Source organism: Euprymna scolopes, chromosome 46 (genome assembly GCF_053919585.1).
Source record: "Euprymna scolopes isolate OS-2025 chromosome 46, ASM5391958v1, whole genome shotgun sequence".
NCBI classification, from domain to species: domain Eukaryota; kingdom Metazoa; phylum Mollusca; class Cephalopoda; order Sepiida; family Sepiolidae; genus Euprymna; species Euprymna scolopes.
The window spans coordinates 89,031,826-89,052,811 of NC_136527.1; the positions used below are offsets into that span (position 1 = coordinate 89,031,826).

At 38.0% G+C, this 20,986-nt stretch overlaps 1 protein-coding gene across 2 annotated transcripts in view; it reads right to left on the reverse strand.

Annotated features, from left to right (window-relative positions):
* LOC145270996 (uncharacterized) overlaps nt 1–20,479 on the reverse strand; it is a 47,700-nt gene extending 27,221 nt beyond the window's left edge. For both annotated transcript variants that reach the window (XM_080126562.1, XM_080126561.1), the window contains exon 1: nt 19,985–20,479. The gene's annotated coding sequence lies outside the window, so the exon portion shown is untranslated. The remainder of the gene's footprint in view (nt 1–19,984) is intronic.
* Between the last annotated feature and the right edge of the window lie 507 nt (nt 20,480–20,986).

Genomic DNA, 20,986 nt, shown 5'->3' on the forward strand with positions numbered 1-20,986 from the left:
AAAACACACGTAGGATGTCTATGAAGGATTTCATAAATTTTTTTTTTTCACTAATATTGACAATCAACAGATTCAGTTAAAAATTGAATCATAGGAAAAATCTTAAAAAATACCCCAGTGACCCACCCTGGCTGATTTCTTACCATACAGAGGTAGCCGCCTTTTTTAGTTTACAATTGCTAACTACTTGTTTGGACAATTATTCTCATCTTGGGTGTCATTGGCACAACGAACTAAAGTAGTTAGCAATTGAGAATTGGACCATCAACATCCAGAAGATATGGAGTCCATGATATGAATCGTGTGGACGCAGCTTGTTTGTGCCAGGGAGTGCAAAGGGGTCAACAAAGGTTACTGATAACATAAATCAAACCCAGCATTTCCATTGACAGAGTGTGCAGAGGTGGTGACAGGAACGTTGATCAGTTGCTTGGAGTAAAGATGGCAATCAGTTGGGTTGGTTGGTTGGTTGCTTTTGTTTTACGGCATATCAACCCTTTTCGGGTTATTTAATGCCGAATCCAAAGATTTTGAAGAAAAAAATTTTTAATAGAATATATTTGTTGTTTTCAAGTCGGTTTCTATTTAACCTATAGTTGGAACCCTAACAGGTACTACCACTCCGGGTCAGAGTGGACCTGGGGAGCAATGGTAATTAAAGGGTGGCTCCACACTCCCCAAAGCCCACAAGCAGGAGCCTCACCACTGGATATAGTTTAAGGTCATATCCAGGACCGGCAATCAGTTGGGAGAATAGAGAGCCTGGTCAGCTGCTGTAAGTGTCATCTGGGGTGAGGTTGACGATGGCTGGCTGCTGATACTGTTTTAGGTGAGGTTAACAATGGCTGACTGCTGTTGATGCTGTGGCTTGGACTCCTGCTGGGATGGCAGCGTCGGTGGGAACCTCACTGTTTTGCGATCTAACCTATTCTGCGTGGTTATCTAAAACCAGCTGTATTTATGCTTGTCTTGCAGACATAGTTGAAGACATGATGGCTTCGGCCGTTGATACGTTGTTGTCGGTTTAGAGTTGTGTTAGTTTTCATGTCTTAACGTGCAGCAGGAAGTCATCTGTTTGGGGGGTGGGGCATGTTCAGTTGTCTGTATCAGATTTATGCGGATAAACTTGTGAATGTATTCGCTTAAGAATAATGTTCTCATAACGTTCCATGGGTTAATTATTTGTCTTGATGTGCAGGAGGGTTAGGGTTAGGGTTAGGGTTAGGGTTAGGGTCAGCTGTGATGTTCATATTTCAAACTTCTGTTTATGTTGAACAGTTCTCTCTGGTTGTTTTCTTACTGGGATGACTTGCAAATTATGCTGTTGATGTGTGACCTTCTCGTGTAACAGGACCCAATCTGATCATCAACCAAAACGTTGTGCCAAGAATTACAAACAAACAATTGAGAATTGGACCATAAACATCCAGAAGATATGGAGTCTATGATATGAATTGTGTGGACGCAGCTTGTTTGTGCCAGGGAGTGCAAAGGGGTCAACAAAGGTTACCAATAACATAGATCAAACCCAGCATTTCCATTGACAGAATGTGCACCTGCATTGCAAGACAGGTCAGTGAGTTTATTTTGGGTGTGAGCAATTAACAGAAAATACAGTCCCCACACACATGCACTCATATAAATAGAAACGCACATGGGGATTTTTTAGTCAGTCAATCAGTCGGTTGAGAGTTAAGAGTTGAGTTTGAGTTTTGAGTCCGGTAAACAGTTGTCAGGTGGAGATGAACATTCTCTGGGAGCGACAAGAGGCAGCTATGTAAGGAAGATGAATCAATAAAGAAATTCCCACCCTCCTTCTAAGGATAAGTAAAGAACAGGGGCACATCATTCGACCGTGAAATGAATAAAGTCCTAATTGTTCAGAGAACGAAAATTGCATTCTTGTGATGAACTTTTTGTTCTAGGTGAGCCGACATGGTCAAGAGATGCAATTGAAATATAAAGACATTTCTGCTTTTATTGTATAAATCCCCCAAAAGGCATGAGGGCCGTAACTATGAACATTGATGTAAAATAAGCAGACACCTCATCCTTCATCCCACCTTTCCCCATACATGTAACATTACAACTGAATAGTTTGGTTTGGTTGGGTTTTGTTTTACGGTATATCAACCCTTTTCGGATTATTTAATACCGAATCCAAAGATTTTGAAGAAAAATTTTTTTAATAGAATATATTTGTTGTTTTCACGTCGGTTTCTATTTAACCCATAGTTGGGACCCTAACAGGTACCACCACTCCAGGTCAGAGTGGACCTGGGAGCAATGGTAATCAAAGGGTGGCTCTACACTCCCCAAAGCCCACAAGCTGGGGCCTCACCACTGGATATAGTTTAAGGTCATATCCAGGACCCCATTGAGGGACTTTTACCCTCTGCAGGGGGGCACTCAGCATATTCTAATGCCCCACCGAGAGCGCCACAACAACTGAATAGTACTTTATCCGTTACGCCATTCATCCTTGAGAATTTTATGCATCCAAAATGCTATGCAAATAACACTAAAGTTGAGAACAGTAGTCTGTATAATCCAATAAATCTAAACTAGCAATTTCACAGAATAAAAAAATATTTAATCAACAAATATATTTTACTAGCAAAAGTACCCGTCATTGACATTTAGATATATAAAAAATGGGCAAAAACAATTGTTTGCAAATAAAGTGTTTTTCATGAAGGAAATATGGAATGTTGTTTTCTAAAAAAAGTCCAATGTGTTTTCACATGTGTATACATTGTTTTCCACGTGTTCTTACATGTGTATACATTGTTTTCCACATGTGTTCTTACATGTGTATACATTGTTTTCCACATGTGTTTTTACATGTTTATACATTGTTTTCCACGTGTTCTTACATGTGTATACATTGTTTTCCACATGTGTTTTTACATGTGTATACATTGTTTTCCACGTGTTCTTACATGTGTATACATTGTTTTCCACATGTGTTTTTACATGTGTATACATTGTTTTCCACGTGTTCTTACATGTGTATACATTGTTTTCCACATGTGTTTTTACATGTGTATACATTGTTTTCCACGTGTTCTTACATGTGTATACATTGTTTTCCACATGTGTTTTTACATGTGTATACATTGTTTTCCACACGTGTTCTTACATGTGTATACATTGTTTTCCACGTGTTCTTACATGTGTATACATTGTTTTCCACGTGTTCTTACATGTGTATACATTGTTTTCCACATGTGTTCTTACATGTGTATACATTGTTTTCCACACGTGTTCTTACATGTGTATACATTGTTTTCCACACATGTTCTTACATGTGTATACATTGTTTTCCACACGTGTTCTTACATGTGTATACATTGTTTTCCACGTGTTCTTACATGTGTATACATTGTTTTCCACGTGTTCTTACATGTGTATACATTGTTTTCCACGTGTGTTCTTACATGTGTATACATTGTTTTCCACGTGTGTTCTTACATGTGTATACATTGTTTTCCACGTGTGTTCTTACATGTGTATACATTGTTTTCCACGTGTGTTCTTACATGTGTATACATTGTTTTCCACGTGTGTTCTTACATGTGTATACATTGTTTTCCACATGTGTTCTTACATGTGTATACATTGTTTTCCACACGTGTTCTTACATGTGTATACATTGTTTTCCACGTGTTCTTACATGTGTATACATTGTTTTCCACGTGTGTTCTTACATGTGTATACATTGTTTTCCACGTGTGTTCTTACATATGTATACATTGTTTTCCACACGTGTTCTTACATGTGTATACATTGTTTTCCACATGTGTTCTTACATGTGTATACATTGTTTTCCACATGTGTTCTTACATGTGTATACATTGTTTTCCACACGTGTTCTTACATGTGTATACATTGTTTTCCACATGTGTTCTTACATGTGTATACATTGTTTTCCACATGTGTTCTTACATGTGTATACATTGTTTTCCACGTGTGTTCTTACATGTGTATACATTGTTTTCCACATGTGTTCTTACATGTGTATACATTGTTTTCCACATGTGTTCTTACATGTGTATACATTGTTTTCCACGTGTTCTTACATGTGTATACATTGTTTTCCACACGTGTTCTTACATGTGTATACATTGTTTTCCACGTGTGTTCTTACATGTGTATACATTGTTTTCCACACGTGTTCTTACATGTGTATACATTGTTTTCCACATGTGTTCTTACATGTGTATACATTGTTTTCCACATGTGTTCTTACATGTGTATACATTGTTTTCCACACGTGTTCTTACATGTGTATACATTGTTTTCCACATGTGTTCTTACATGTGTATACATTGTTTTCCACATGTGTTCTTACATGTGTATACATTGTTTTCCACACGTGTTCTTACATGTGTATACATTGTTTTCCACATGTGTTTTTAAATGTTTATGCATTGTTTTCCACATGTGTTCTTACATGTGTATACATTGTTTTCCACATGTGTTTTTACATGTTTATACATTGTTTTCCACGTGTTCTTACATGTGTATACATTGTTTTCCACATGTGTTTTTACATGTGTATACATTGTTTTCCACATGTGTTCTTACATGTGTATACATTGTTTTCCACATGTGTTTTTACATGTGTATACATTGTTTTCCACGTGTTCTTACATGTGTATACATTGTTTTCCACACGTGTTCTTACATGTGTATACATTGTTTTCCACGTGTGTTCTTACATGTGTATACATTGTTTTCCACATGTGTTCTTACATGTGTATACATTGTTTTCCACATGTGTTCTTACATGTGTATACATTGTTTTCCACGTGTTCTTACATGTGTATACATTGTTTTCCACACGTGTTCTTACATGTGTATACATTGTTTTCCACGTGTGTTCTTACATGTGTATACATTGTTTTCCACACGTGTTCTTACATGTGTATACATTGTTTTCCACATGTGTTCTTACATGTTTATACATTGTTTTCCACGTGTTCTTACATGTGTATACATTGTTTTCCACATGTGTTCTTACATGTGTATACATTGTTTTCCACATGTGTTTTTTACATGTTTATACATTGTTTTCCACATGTGTTCTTACATGTGTATACATTGTTTTCCACATGTGTTCTTACATGTGTATACATTGTTTTCCACACGTGTTCTTACATGTGTATACATTGTTTTCCACATGTGTTCTTACATGTGTATACATTGTTTTCCACATGTGTTCTTACATGTGTATACATTGTTTTCCACACGTGTTCTTACATGTGTATACATTGTTTTCCACATGTGTTTTTAAATGTTTATACATTGTTTTCCACATGTGTTCTTACATGTGTATACATTGTTTTCCACATGTGTTTTTACATGTTTATACATTGTTTTCCACGTGTTCTTACATGTGTATACATTGTTTTCCACATGTGTTTTTACATGTGTATACATTGTTTTCCACGTGTTCTTACATGTGTATACATTGTTTTCCACATGTGTTTTTACATGTGTATACATTGTTTTCCACGTGTTCTTACATGTGTATACATTGTTTTCCACACGTGTTCTTACATGTGTATACATTGTTTTCCACGTGTGTTCTTACATGTGTATACATTGTTTTCCACATGTGTTCTTACATGTGTATACATTGTTTTCCACATGTGTTCTTACATGTGTATACATTGTTTTCCACGTGTTCTTACATGTGTATACATTGTTTTCCACACGTGTTCTTACATGTGTATACATTGTTTTCCACGTGTGTTCTTACATGTGTATACATTGTTTTCCACACGTGTTCTTACATGTGTATACATTGTTTTCCACATGTGTTTTTACATGTTTATACATTGTTTTCCACATGTGTTCTTACATGTGTATACATTGTTTTCCACATGTGTTCTTACATGTGTATACATTGTTTTCCACACGTGTTCTTACATGTGTATACATTGTTTTCCACATGTGTTTTTACATGTTTATACATTGTTTTCCACATGTGTTCTTACATGTGTATACATTGTTTTCCACATGTGTTCTTACATGTGTATACATTGTTTTCCACACGTGTTCTTACATGTGTATACATTGTTTTCCACATGTGTTTTTACATGTTTATGCATTGTTTTCCACATGTGTTCTTACATGTGTATACATTGTTTTCCACACGTGTTCTTACATGTGTATACATTGTTTTCCACATGTGTTCTTACATGTTTATACATTGTTTTCCACATGTTTTTTTACTTTATGTACACACACATCAACAACCAATAAAGAATACACAAGACAAATCACATATCAGAATGTAACACTCATAAGTTAAAAGAAACTCGTTATAGAAAAACACATTTGTTATATATACACCCATATATATATATATATATATATATATATTTCTTAGAACTGCACACCTGTGGAACTATTCCGTCTGCCTGCTTCCCACCTGACTACAACTTGGATGTCTTCAAGTCCAACGTTAACAAATTCCTAATGAACCGCCCCCGTAAGTAAACACTTCATCAAATCTCAACACTAATGTACTGTACTTGCAATAACCCTTATCCCTGAGTGGCTTCCGGGCCTTGATAAGTGGTGACCACCGTGTAAAAAATATATATATATATATATACACTAGCAAAAGTACCCGTCGTTGACTGGGTTCAAAAACAGCCTACAGAAAATGGACTCTGATTTATGAAAGTATGAAAGAGATAGCTTCGAATTTGGGTTGAATTTGACAGTATCAAAACCAAAGCAAAATATTATGAAAGTAAAAATAAAATATATAAACCCCATAATTTATTATATCATACCTATTCACACTGAAACACTTACCACAATATTCTGTGGATCTATATCAAAAAACCTTGTTAAACTTTGTGACATATTTCCATTCTATGGAGGTCAGGCGCGAACGAACACCCCATAATTTTATCATACCATATTTCTTCAAACTGAAACATAATTATCAAAGTATACTTACGCAGATAGATATGAAAAGTCTTTATTAATGTTTGTGCCTATTTCCATTCGATGGAGGCCAGGCGCGAACGCAGACCCCACAATTTTATTATACCATCCCTATTTAAGTTAAAACATACTTATCAAAGTATTCTTATGTACATCTATATCAAAAACCCTTGTAAACTTTTTTGATTAATTTTTAAATTTTTTATTCCCATACTTTGTGGGCCAGGCGAATGCAGACCCCATAATTTTTATGAACTACCGTTCTGCCAGATTAAACATACCCATTCCTGTGTCTCAATACATTTTCTATCATTATATGTAATCAGTTTTTTAAAATAGTCAACCATATAGGAGCCTATTCGTGACCAGACACACACACACACACACAGACATTCAGCTTTATATTATAGATTAAAGATATTTCTCTGAATCGTGCAAAAAAGTAGTTTTTGTATAGAAAAACCAATAACATGCAGCAAGCATGAATAAATTAACATTTCGATAAAAAATTCATATTGAGGCTCCTGTGAGGAAGGTGGGCTCTCTCTACCATGCTAGAAAGTTACTTATACCTAGGATTATCTACTTCCAAATCCAGTCATTTTAGTAAAAGTTTTTATGTACATTATTTGGATTGATTGGACTACAGTTCTCATCTTGAGTGTGATTTTCGCGTTTTGGTCGATGTAACCTCCGACCTTCTTCAGGCGTATCTTGTCTAACTCGAGAATGTTTGTCAAATTCAGGAATTTGGACATAATTTCAAGTGGAACTTTTTATTTATTTCATGGAGGTAGCATGCTCTTGTTCCATCAGCCATGACTGGATAGAGGTACTAAGTAATTCGCAATCATATTTTTGGGTCACCCACACTGAGGATTGAACCTTACACCTTCAGGACATTATTACACTCAAGATAAGAACAGTAGTCTGATGAATTCAAATAATGTGAATATTTGTTTCAAAAAATTCAGAAATGTCAAAAATTTTTATGTTTTTATTTCTTTATATCTTCAAATATTTATTCGTGTTTTTTAATTTGGTTTTATTTTACAGTTTAAATTTTTGGTACTCTTGCATAATTTGACCCGAATTCTCGTGAATTCCCACCAAGCATGAATCGGGCGAGACCAGCAATCATCGGTGTCAGCCGAGCGTTGTTCAAATGTTGAAACGCTAACTCGACTTTTTATTTTATTTATTTAATTTTTTTTCTGTTATGTTTTGAGTAATTTTTAAGGTGAGATAAAAGAGGCAGGCGTGACTTTTTATTTTCTGATTAGTTATTTTTTTATTATTTATTTATTATTTTTTTATCGAATTTTTCGGAGTTTGATTAGCCAATGAAAAAGCGCAATGAAAAATGGAAGCAGACGCCATTCGAATTGGAAGAAAGCGACTAAACAAAAAAATCTGACAAACAAATATATTTTCAAACTTTAGCCGAATAGAAAAATCATTCATTGCTGGCAAAAGTGCATAAAGAATGCTGGTGACTATGTAGTAAAATAAACTGCGCAACACAAAATTGTAATTAAACTAAAATGTATTAAAATGAAACGAATCAAATGGTACCAATTCCATCTTTATAGCTCTTCAACATCTTGGTTTTTGAGTTAAAAATAGGAGGCTCTAGTTTCGGAATGATCCCTGTAGAACAATAGTTCATCAATTTCATGTCAGGAACACAACTCTCACCTTGTGTGGATTAAATGCCTACAATAGCAAAGTACAAATAAGTACCACATATGGAGAGAAAAATGCAACCACTCCCCAATGTGGAATGATGTTAAAATATTAGATACAGAAGAAAATTTTTATTTTCTGATTAGTTATTTATTATTTTTTTAGTATTATTTTATTTTATTGAATTTTTGGGAGTTTGATTAGCCCAATGAAAAAACCGCTGTCTACATGGAAGCAGACGACATTCGAATTGGAAGAACGCGAATAAACCAACAACAAAAAAAAAAACGAAAATCTTACAAACAAATATATTTTCAAACTCGCCAAACAGAAAAATGAGAGGCAAGAAAATAAATCTATACATGTTTGAAAAAGAAATGAAAACATCGATGCAGACAATCTCGTATTGTCAGAAGAAATGGCTGTCCCCAAAAATGAGGTGCAACAATTGTAAACACAAATGTTTTGTTAAAAAAAGATTGTGTGTAAAGGATGGTTTCTCCTGGAGATGTACAAATGGACAGTGCCAGTGAAAGAACTTGACTGAATAAGACGTCTTGAAAATAATAAAAACAAGAAAAAAATATGGTTACAAAAAAAACAATAAAAATTTACACCTAACAATTATATGGTTAAAAATCTTTTCTCGGAGAAAAAAAAACAAAAAAACTTTCTATTGATAAATATTTTGCAAAAAAAAAAAAATAAATAAATAAATAAATACTAAAATGAAATAAACATGTATGTATGCATGTCTGCCTAAAACTTTCGACAGAAGAAACGGATTTTCACGAGATCAGAAGTATTTTGAAGCTCAGCCCTTCGGATGACAAATATTGAAAAATTGGCTAAAAACATTAATTCCTTCACTCTCAACTGGGCACTTTTTTACAGGAAGGGATCGCTTTTTTGCTGCTATTTTCAAAAGTCATCCCCTCTTTTTGATTATCTAGTACTTTTTTATGATGGCTCACCTATTCACTCATAAGGGACTCCGCTAACCAATGGGGACAAAAATGGATGGTCACATTCAATGCTACAAAGACTAAACTTGTTTCCTTCAATAATTACAAGAAACCTTCTCAACCACCAATAGTTATGACTAAAGTTACATTACCTGAAAGTACTTATTCACAAATTTAAAGTGCGACTACACACGTTACGTTTCTATACTCGAGACCAACACGTTGTATGCAAGGAAACAAGACAAAAATAACTTGATTCATGTTTCCCCGTTGAGACAGCAGTTATTTATTTACACATAAACGTGCCTTGTCTATTGGTGAACTCTTTTGCTCTCGGTCCATGTGTGTAAAACTTCTATCTCTGTCCTCACTCTAATGTGAGTATCGATCTGTGCACACGTTCTTCTTTTCATAATCTTTTCCTTTTTCCTTGCCGCAACGTCACTTCACACACGGTTCGATAATTTGCATACAGTTGTCACACAATCGTTCACACTTTGTTACACAGAGACAATCTTTTTTTTTTAATTTTATAAGTGGTGACTGCAATGAGACTTATTCTGGCAGACATAATCTCCTGGAATTTTGATTTAACTTTTTAGTAGTTTTCATCTTCAGACCAAAGCCGTAAAAATGTATCACAGGAGAAAAGGTAGCAGGTTTTGTCTGTTTTCATGGTCTATGGAACGGGGTTATAAAAAAGTATTGACAATGATTACCATGAGCTGGAACAGATACATTGAGAGCATTACCAAGGTCGCTGTGAAGAAGGTGGGCTCTCTCTATCATGCTAGAAAGCTACTTACACCTGAAAGTATCCTTCACCTCTTTAAGGCCACCATTCATCCATGTATGGAGTACTGCTGTCACATTTTAACTGGTGCATCTACTACTAGTCTCTCGCCCCTGGACAGGGTTCAAAGGAGAGTTGCCAACCTGATAGGTCCTGAACTGTCATCTAAGCTTCAGCCTCTGTCCCACCGATGAAATGTTGCATCCCTACAAGCCTTTGTACTCCTTTGATATAAACACCCCTCAACAAGCAGCAAAGTCTCACCCCTACACAGAAGGGATCCCTAGATGTAAGAAAGCCTCTGGGTTTGACCTTTACTGGGTTTGACCTTTACTCCTGATCTGAAATGGAACACGTACATCAAGTCTGTTGCCATGGTCGCTGGAAAGATGGTGGGATCCTTCTACCGCTCCAGAAGATATCTCACTCTCACTACTCCGGTGAAGTAAATAAATTCCGTCCAAATTCCCAAGTTTGACAGAAACATCCCCGAGTTCAACAAGATACACCTGAATAAGGTCGTGTTTTGACAAGCTTCTGGGTTTGACCTTTACTCCTGATCTGAAATGGAACACGTACATCAAGTCTGTTGCCAAGGTCGCTGGAAAGATGGTGGGATCCTTCTACCGCTCCAGAAGATATCTCACTACTGATGCAATTCTCTATCTATATAAAAGCCAAGTACGTCCAAGGATGGAATACTGTTGCCACATCTGGGCAGGAGCTGCTAAAAACAGCCTATCCTGCCTTGACAGAGTACAAAATAGACTTCGTGGCTTAGTGGGGGATGCCCTTTTCTCTACCCTGCAACCTCTCTCCCACAGAAGAGACGTTGCGAGCCTATCTTTGTTTTATCGTTATTTTCATGGCAGGTGCTCGTCTGAACTCCAATTTCTGGTCCCCCCTCGCCAATCTTTCACGAAAAACACCCGTCTAGCTGAATCCAGTGAAAAATTTCCCCCACTCTTTATCTGTGCCTAAATCAAAACGCGGATTCCATGAACAAAGCTTCTTTCTTAGAACTGCACCCCTGTGGAACTCTGTTCCGTCTGCCTGCTTCCCACCGGACTACAACTTTGATGTCTTCAAGTCCAATGTTAACAAATTCCTAATGAACCGCCCCCTTAAGTAAACACTTCATCAAATCTCCACACTAACGTAATGTACTTGCAATAACCCTTATCCCTGAGTGACTTCCGGGCCTTGATAAGTGGTGATCACTGTGTAAAAAAAAAAAAGAGAAAAAAGCCTTCTACTTTAATGTTTTTTTCCTTGAACAGCTAGACTTTGGAATTCCCTTCTGGGTTCCTGTTTCTGCGACTGTACTGACATGCAGAAGTTCAAGTGTAATGTGAACAGGCATCTTGCTGCACAACTTCCTACTTAGTACCCTTACCAATTATGTTACAGATAGTAGCCTTCGCCATCAAAGTGACACTTTGCCTTGTTTGGGATGAAAATGGAAAAATAAAATATTGTGACCTATCACGAGATTGTCTAACAGTCGGAAATACAGACAAGCTTTCTTTGTATTTACTTTCTTTATACGAGGGACGTGCAATAAGTAATGCCCCTGACCCACTTCCAGTTGTCTGATCTAGCTGAAATTTTGCATGTGCAATGATTTATATCTCTATGGGTTATGTGGCAAATTACAGCTCTGAACTAATTGTGGTTTCTGTTTTACAGGTGTTTGAACTGAGTCAGGTGTGAAATGGAGCCTGTTGAATGTCGAGCAGTGATCCGGTTTTTGTATTTGAAAGGATGCACACCACAGGAGACTTTTGATGAAATGAAAGAAACTTATGGTGATAATGCCCCATCATATGACCTTGTAAAACGGTGGCATCGTGAATTCAAACATGGCCGGAAGTCTGTGGAAAAAGCACCCAGGCCTGGTCGCCCCCCCTTCTGCCATTGATGAGGCATCTGTCCGTCAATTTGAGGCTGCCATTTTGGAAGATCGGCGCATTACTATTCGCTAAATAGCCCAAGATGTCAAGATTAGTACAGGGTCTGTGGAAACTATCATTCATGACCATTTGCATATGCATAAGGTGTCTGCCAGATGGATTCCCAAGTTGCTCACACCATTCCAGAAGCGAGAACGCGTTAAGTGCTCGAGGATGAATTTGGCGATGTGCCAAGAAGATGAGTCAAAGTTTTTCAAAAGACTGATTACACAGGATAAAACCTGGGTCCATCACTATGATCCAGAGACCAAAGCCCAGTCAATGCAGTGGAAGCACTTGGACTCACCACCTCCAAAGAAGGCAAGGGTGCAGCCCTCTGCTGGCAAGGTCATGCTCACAGTCTTCTGGGACCAGGACGGAGTAGTGATGACAGATTTCCTGGCAAAGGGTACCACAATTACAGGAGCCTATTATGCTTCACTTTTGAGGAAATTAAGGGAAGCTATCAAAATCAAGAGGCGGGGGCAAGATCAGCAAAGGTACCCTCCACAACTCGCATGTGGCCAGATCAGAAGCACGGGCGTGTGGTTATGAAATCCTCCCCACTCTCCTGACCTTGCACCCTCTGACTTTCACCTCTTGCCAGCCATGAAATTGTTTTTGAAAGGAAAGCATTTCCGAGATGATGCAGCTTTGATTTCTGAAGTCGCGTCGTGGTTGGAGGACCAACCTGGGGTGTTCTACAAAAACGGTCTCCAGAGCTGCATCAAACGATGGGAGAAATGCATAACTCTGGGTGGTTCCTATGTAGAGAAAGACTAATAACTGTGCCAAGTTTCGTTGCTCTACTTCTATGGGAAGTGGGTCAGGGACATTACTTATTACACGCCCCTCGTACATGTTTCATTCTTGTTTGTTTCTCTTGTAATCCATTTTTTTGGTGGGATAGTGATCGAACGTTTTGTTTAAGTGTAAAAAGAAATTTGCTGTAGTCGTTACTGTTCTCAGCTTCCATAAGTCGTCCTCTCACAATTTTTGATTAATCTAATTAATGAGGACGACTTATGGAAGTTTAAAACATTTGTAACTATGGCAAATTAATTTTTACAATGGAACAGAACATTCAAACATTAGCCCGCCAAAGTTTTTCGAAAAACTGATTACACAGGATGAAACCTGGGTCCATCACTATGATCCAGAGATCAAAGCCCAGTCAATGCAGTGGAAGCACTTGAACTCACCACCTCCAAAGTAGCCAAGGGTGCAGCCCACTGCTGCAAGGTCATGCTCACAGTCTTCTGGGACCAGGACAGAGTAGTGATGACAGATTTCCTGGCAAAGGGTACTATGATTACAGGAGCCTTTTGTTTAAGTGCAAAAAGAAATTTCCTGTAGTTGTTAATGTTTTCAGCTTTCATAAGCCATCCTCAGGTGAGTGATGAATTAAAAATCATATTTTCAATAAATTCACAATTTTTGATTAATCTAATTAATGAGGACGACTTATGGAAGTTGTATTTATTTGCTTCCCCACTGAGCAAATTAGGCACAAGGCCGTTTTTTAATGTGGAGAGAGAGGGAAGGGGGAGGGAAAAGGGGAACCAGCTCCCGAGAGGTGGGAAATAGGAGCTGGATAGTAACTGTTGGTTTGTAGGGTGATCCCTACATTGACCAAGGTCTGATATGTGGGGGTAACCCCACATATGGTCTTTGCTTGCAGTATCTGTCGGAACAGATACTACATTTTGATCTTGTCGCCCGGGCCATGGAGGGCCGGGTGGACGACTTATGGAAGCTGAAAACATTTGTAACTATGGCAAATTAATTTTTACAATCGAACAGAACGTTCAAACATTAGCCCGCCAAAAAGAAAAAAATGGATTGCAATTGTCCCTGCTCTACAATGAAAGACACACTGGAGAAAAAAAGTGCTGCTCAAATATATTAATTTCTTTATATAATATATTCTTTCGACCTGTTCTTTAGTTTTTTTTTATATAACCTTTTTCCTAGGGACACAACAAAAACGTACGCAATTTATTAGAAAAATGAACCAATATATACATATATATATATATATATATGTATATATATATAATGTGGTAATGTGGGGAAAATGGCTTACCATACAAATGTCTTCGTGTCTGTCTGTCTTGTGAATCATGCACGTCGAGAAAGAAAGAAAGAGTCCATCATGGCGGCCGTGACATCTGTGTGCCTTATAAAAATAGGTCACTTGTCGGTGGAAATGGATCGAGAAATCATTTGACGTTTGAAAAGTGGCAAAATCACTTGGAAGAATTTGTGTGAGCAGTGATTTTTGCCTGTTGATCGACCACAAGCTATTTCGGCCCATTTTTTTTTGCAATGGACAAGTTTGATCTGAGATTGATACCAGAGTTTGACGGCTCCTCTGCCGGACCCTCGGTAGTTGAGTGGTGGGAAAAAGCTGAGCTTGTCTGCTGGCTTTGCAAAATAAAGGATCCCACGCTTGTCATCCCATTGAGGCTGACCAAGGGGGCATACTCCATTTATCAACAGCTCAGGGATGAACCAACTCTGGAGGAGGTTAAGGAGGCACTATACGCGGCCTTTACTACAAACCTTTTTATTGCCTGGAGGCAGTTCACCGAACAGCGGCATGGGTTGGATGAGACGGTGGACGTCTACCTGACGGATTAAAAGAGACTAGCTGCGCTGTTTGGTGGAGGGACTGAATGCATATTAAGTTGTGCCTTTCTCAGAGGACTCCCGGATGACAATGCTCACGGCAAGGCTCAGCAAGATTGGGCTTCAGGAATTGTTGGCTAGAGCCCGTAATATTTTAAAAGAAAAAGATGCAAAGCCGGTGCAGAAGCATCTACTCCATTAGAAGATGGCGTAAGATGTTATAAATGTGACGGACCAAACCACTTTTCTAGAGACTGCTGAAGCCGAAGCAATGTAAAGGACATGTCTGCTCAGGAAACGCCAAGACGCATGCGTTGCTACTGGTGCAGCAAGCTAGGTCATGTAGCAAGGAGTTGTCCGGGAAACAGACAACGAGAGTAAATTATAGCACCAGTATTCTCCCCAGATCATTGACAAATAGGGCGCTACCCACAGTGAGAGTGCGTGTGAATAGTTGTGAACGCTTTGCGCTCGTAGACACAGGGTGCACACAGACTCTCATGCGCAAGGCATGCTGTGACGCATGGGACAAGAGGATTCCAGTACTGACAATCGGCAGGGGGCACGCTAGCCTCTTGTGGAGTTAGTATCATTCGTACACGTGTCGGTGATGGGTCTACAATAACTGTACGAGCCCTGGTTGTGAGCGGGGACCTTCTTGGTTAAGACCTGCTGTTAGGAATGGACGTTATCAAAGAATTGGGTGGTGTCAGTATTGATGGTGAGGGTAGGGCACATTTCTCTAATGCCTGCCTTGCTCTGGGTGCATTCATGAAACTTGAACAGCCTGACTTTCCTGCGAAATTTGACCAGTGTACGAGGTCCTGGACAGTTTCCTGGAAATGGTCGGACGAGCAGCCACCTGGGAAGTTGTACAATAGGGGTCCGGAATATAAAATTCCCCTGGAGCTTGTGGACAATATGATAAGGGACTACAGACTTGGATAAAAAATGGATGGCTAGTTCCCTATCCAGAGAAGGAATTGGGCCCCGCAAGGTGTCTGATCCCGTTAATGGCGGTTATCCAGCATAATAAACAGAAGGTGAGGCTGGTACTCGACTATCGGGAACCAAACAAGCACGTAAATCTTTTACAGCCCGTAGTGCATGTACATCAGTCACTATGGCCCTATCAAACGGTGCTCATCAAGGGAGAAAGGTATTGCTTAACCTGCATGGGATTTGGATTTAATTTGGCGCCATCAATTATGCAAAGGATTGTTGATGCTATATTGACTAAGGATGAGCGCATTCAGTGGACAACATCTGCATATATTGACGATGTGTATATGGATGAAGAAATTATGTCTGCAATGCGCGTAAAAGAACATCTTCACAAATTTTGCCTTCTCAGCAAGGAACCAGAAAGGCTACGGGATGGTGCAAGAGTGCTCAGTTTGCAGGTCTGGGAAAAAGATAATGTCCTGTGTTGGAAACGAGGCAATGAAATCCAAGGTATGTCTCCTGTGTTTTCACGTGACGGAACATATTTTCATTGTGCGGAAAGTTGGTTGGACACTTTCCTGTGGGTGGGTGGGTGGCTTCGTATTGCAGTGGCATTCATCAAACGGAGAGCCTCTGATGTCACCACCGGATGGGATGACAAAATTTATGATGCCCCCCCTCAATACAATGGTCAGAGAGGTCCTCACCAGAGTGCACAAAGAAGATCCAGCACGGGGCAGAGGGTGTGTTGACAGCCAGGACCATAGTGTATGGGTTGACGCAAGCTCTCTTGCCACTGACATGTCGTTAGTCGATAATGGAGGCATAGTGGAAGACGCTTGCTGGTTACGCCCAGAAAAAACTCCCAAATATAAACCTGGCAGAACTCAATGCAATGATCAAGGAAATAAACTTGGCAATCCTTTGGAAGACAACCACCTTGCGACTATTCACAGTTGCTGCTTGCGTCCATAAGTGGATTTCAGACACTCTTATCAGACGAGCTAGACTGCGAACCAAAGCAACAAGCGAGATGCTCATTCGTTGGTGGCTCGACACGATCATGAGCCTGGTGAACAAATATGCACTATCGATGGAGGTGTCCCTGGTCAGATCCAGCATAAAAAAAGGCAGATTGTTTAACAAGGGTATCTCAAAGATGGCTTGATGCCATAAAAAGAACTGTTGAACCTATGCAACCTCCCTTTGCCGCATATATGATCACTGATCAATCTAATCAGATTAAGGAAATCCACCAATAAAGCAGGCATCCCGGAGTCAAGCGGACCCTATATTTTGCTAAGTTGGTTGAACCAGGAGTGCAAAGGGCAGACGTCATGGAAGTGGTCAAAAACTGCTGGAATGCCAGTCCATTGACCCGGCACCCGTTTGCTAGGAAAAGGGGAAGTTGGAAGTTAGGAGCCACTGGAGACAGCTAGCGATAGACATTACTCACCACAATGGCGAGGATTTCCTGACTCTCATTGATTGCGGTCCATCAAGGTTTGGCGAATGTTGCATCGACAAGATACAGTCACTATTGTCCGTCAACTAAAAAATATTTTCCTTGAACCTGGACCTCCAACAGAGATATTGCTTGACAGTGAACAGTTTAGAAAGTTTACTGACAGCTGGGGAGTACATCTGAGGTTTCGATGCATCCATGTACCCTAGTGGAAATGGGATCATTGAACGAAATCATCGAACCGTCAAATCAGGTTGCAGTGTTTGAGGCAGTTTATTTGTACAATGTAACCCCGAAAGATGATGTTTCGCCCTCTACGGCACTGGCTGATACATTGCATAGGTATCACGTCAGGGTGAAGGACATAGAGATGAACCCACTACCTGAACTGGCATTACAAATAGTTTTATGTTGTTGTTTTTGTTAATGACTTAAAATCCATTTAGCATTAAGCATATATACTTGAGAAAAACATGCTTGAAATTTGTCAACACTGATGAATAAGTGAAATCTAAGCACACTGACGAATGAATTTGACCTGATGTCGTGTGATTCTGCATATTCAAATAATGTTGACAGATTTGAAACCAACACTACTTTGGTTTCAGAGTAAGTAAACGCTTTAAAATAAGTTAAAACACAAACTATTTTCGGATGATAGAAAAGTAACTTGTCTTGTCATTGGTAACATTTGTTGTATATTTTTGTCATCCGTTTTTTTTTTTTTTTTTGGCTTTAACTATTTATACAGATATAGGGGATAGAGTCGCACTTTGTTTACAAAGCCATTCGGCGGAAGTGACGTCAGAAAAATTTTAAAGTACGGATGACCAACACTGTATGTAGTTTTTATTTATTTATGTTTAAGCAAATATAAAAAATAGAAGTTTATTAAAAAAATTATCAAACAGAAAAGTAAACTGTTATAAAAAATATCTAACATAAAAGTGTTATAAAAAAAAATCTGAACTGTCTTTTTTTAATCAAACAACAAGAACCAAAAAAAAACCCCACTTCATAAATATTTTTAAACAAAATCTCGTTGGAGAATTAAAAAAAATTTTATAAGTAATATTTTTATGTTTGATATATAAAAAAAAAATTACCAACACTTCTGATGTTTGATTAAAAAAACTCAGTTCATAAACATATTTTTATTATAAAGTTTTTAATTTTGCTATAAAAGTTGAAACAAAAACTGTTTGAATTAAACTTCTATTTTTATATTTGATTTTAAGTTAAATATCCAGATACGCTACAACAGAACGAAAAAGAAAAAAAACATCACTTAATTTAATCGAGTAGTTTTTTTCTTTTTTTTTTTTTTTTTTTTACAGCGGAAAAAAGGTCGCTGACAACGAATCTGATAGTCAAACTTGTGGCACCGTTTGCATGGTATTAACCCCTAAACCCACGAACAACTTTCCACCATTTTGCAACTTCCATTTACGCTATGCGCAAGCGCGCTTGTAGCATAAACGACGGCTTCAACAAGCAAACTGCCTTTTCACATGAATTAAATGGAAAAGAAATAAAGCAAGAAAAGAAATGCACACCAAGTTGTGGGGGCTGGGGGGGGGATGTAATTTAATTTTTTTTTTTTTTTTCCAGGACATAGAATTTTCTAATTTTCAAAAATACATTATAGCACTTTTTGGGTGGAAAATTTAAAATTAGCTGAAAAAGAAAAGGAAACCACTCCAAGTTGGGGAGGGGGGGGGTAATTTAATTGTTTTTTTTTTTCCTGGAACATAGAATTTTCAAATTTTCAAAAAGTAACGCACCGACATTCACCAATTAGAACACCATTTAACGTTTTTCGAAGATTTTACTGTTTACATTGGGGGGTGCGAGCGGGGTGGCGGGGCGGGTTGTAGTGTTGAGGTGCCCCCCCCCCCCAATGTAAACAGTAAAATCTTCGAAAAATGATAAATGGTGTTCTAATTGGTAAATGTCGGTGCGTTACTGCGTTACTTACGAAAAAACGGTTAACTAAACTGCAGAAGCACCTATTAAGCCACATAAGTTCTATAATTGAATCCCCTCCCCCCGAAAAAAATAAGAACCAAAAACATGAAAATGTTTGGTGTTATGTTCTTATAAACCGCATTTTAAAAACTACGTAAGACAAAAAAAAAAAAATGTCCCCCAATTTGTTGTACTTTTCTTTATGCTGCAGCGGCGCTATGCAGTGCAGCGCACGCGCGTAGCGTAAACGGAAGCTGCAAAATGGTGGAAAGTAGTTCGTGGGTTCAGGCGTTAATACCATGCAAACGGTAAATTTGCCCCAAGTTTGACTATCAGATTCGTTGTCAGCGACCTCAATTACCTAAAAAAAAAAAAAAAAAAAAAAAAAAAAAACAACTTAGAGTGGTCGGTGTTCTGTTGTAGCGTATCTGGATATTTACTGATTTTTAAAAAAGTTACATTATATACAGTGTTGAAGTGTTGATCATCCGTACCTTAAAATTTGTCTGATGTCACTTCCGCCGAATGTCTTTGTAAACAAAGAAATGCCAATCTTAACGAAATCCAAAAAAGGTTTTTCCTTATCTTAATTAATCAATAATCAACTTACCTTTAGACTTTTTGTGCTTAAAGAAATGAGGACTTCTGCAGAATACGGACCGTGCTGAAATAATACTGTTATTATTTAGAAACCCATTCTTAATATGAGGAGAGTAGGAGCTTTGTTAACTATTCTGTACTTTCACCTAACAGTTTAATAAACAAAATAAACCGCACCGCAACCACTAAGGAAATTAATTGCTTTCATCTTAGGAGAGTTCCGTTCCAGCCCATCCACATATTAAGAATGTGTTCCTAAATTTGCTTCGTGGATATTAAACTGCACAAGTGCTAAATTGAATTTAACTTGAAAATGTTAAGTAAACAGAATCGACCGTAAATTGGAGAAATATTAAGAAATGACTGCTTGAAATGATAAAAATAAAATGTAAAAATAATTTCTAAAATAAACCCCAAAAAAACGAAACGTCAAAGACAAAGGAATAAAGCTAACGGTGTAAATGGACAATGTGTCCCTTATTAAAAATGATTAAAATCCAAGTTATCTCCCCTGATTTTGCCCCCCCCCCTCCCTCCACAAAATGCATATTAACGAATTCTCCGTTATCGCAGCGAAATTCGAAAATTGAATTTCCAGTGAAACCAGTGACATCTACTGAAGTGTGTCATGTCACAGTAATGAACATATCCAAAAATTACGAAAAACGATAAGGTAGAAAATTAGGCGCTTATGTCAACGGATCGGCGCTATGCGCTCCAAACTATACCTTGCAAAATGAAACTACAGGATAGTAAAAATAAATAAATAGAAATTGACGGTAAAATTTTAGCTTAGGTCCACACTCCACCGGCGCTACAATGTTCTTCTGAAGGGTTTCGACTATGCTGAATGCGGAAATCGCATTGAAATTTTGCAGAAATAATTAGTTATCGAGATATAAAAAATTGTATTATGCATTGTATTCTTTGGTGGCCATTTTTTTACGCGCGTGCGTCGAAAACGTTTAAAAGTCGTCATTTAAAAGAAAATTGTGAAGGTGGACCTAATCTA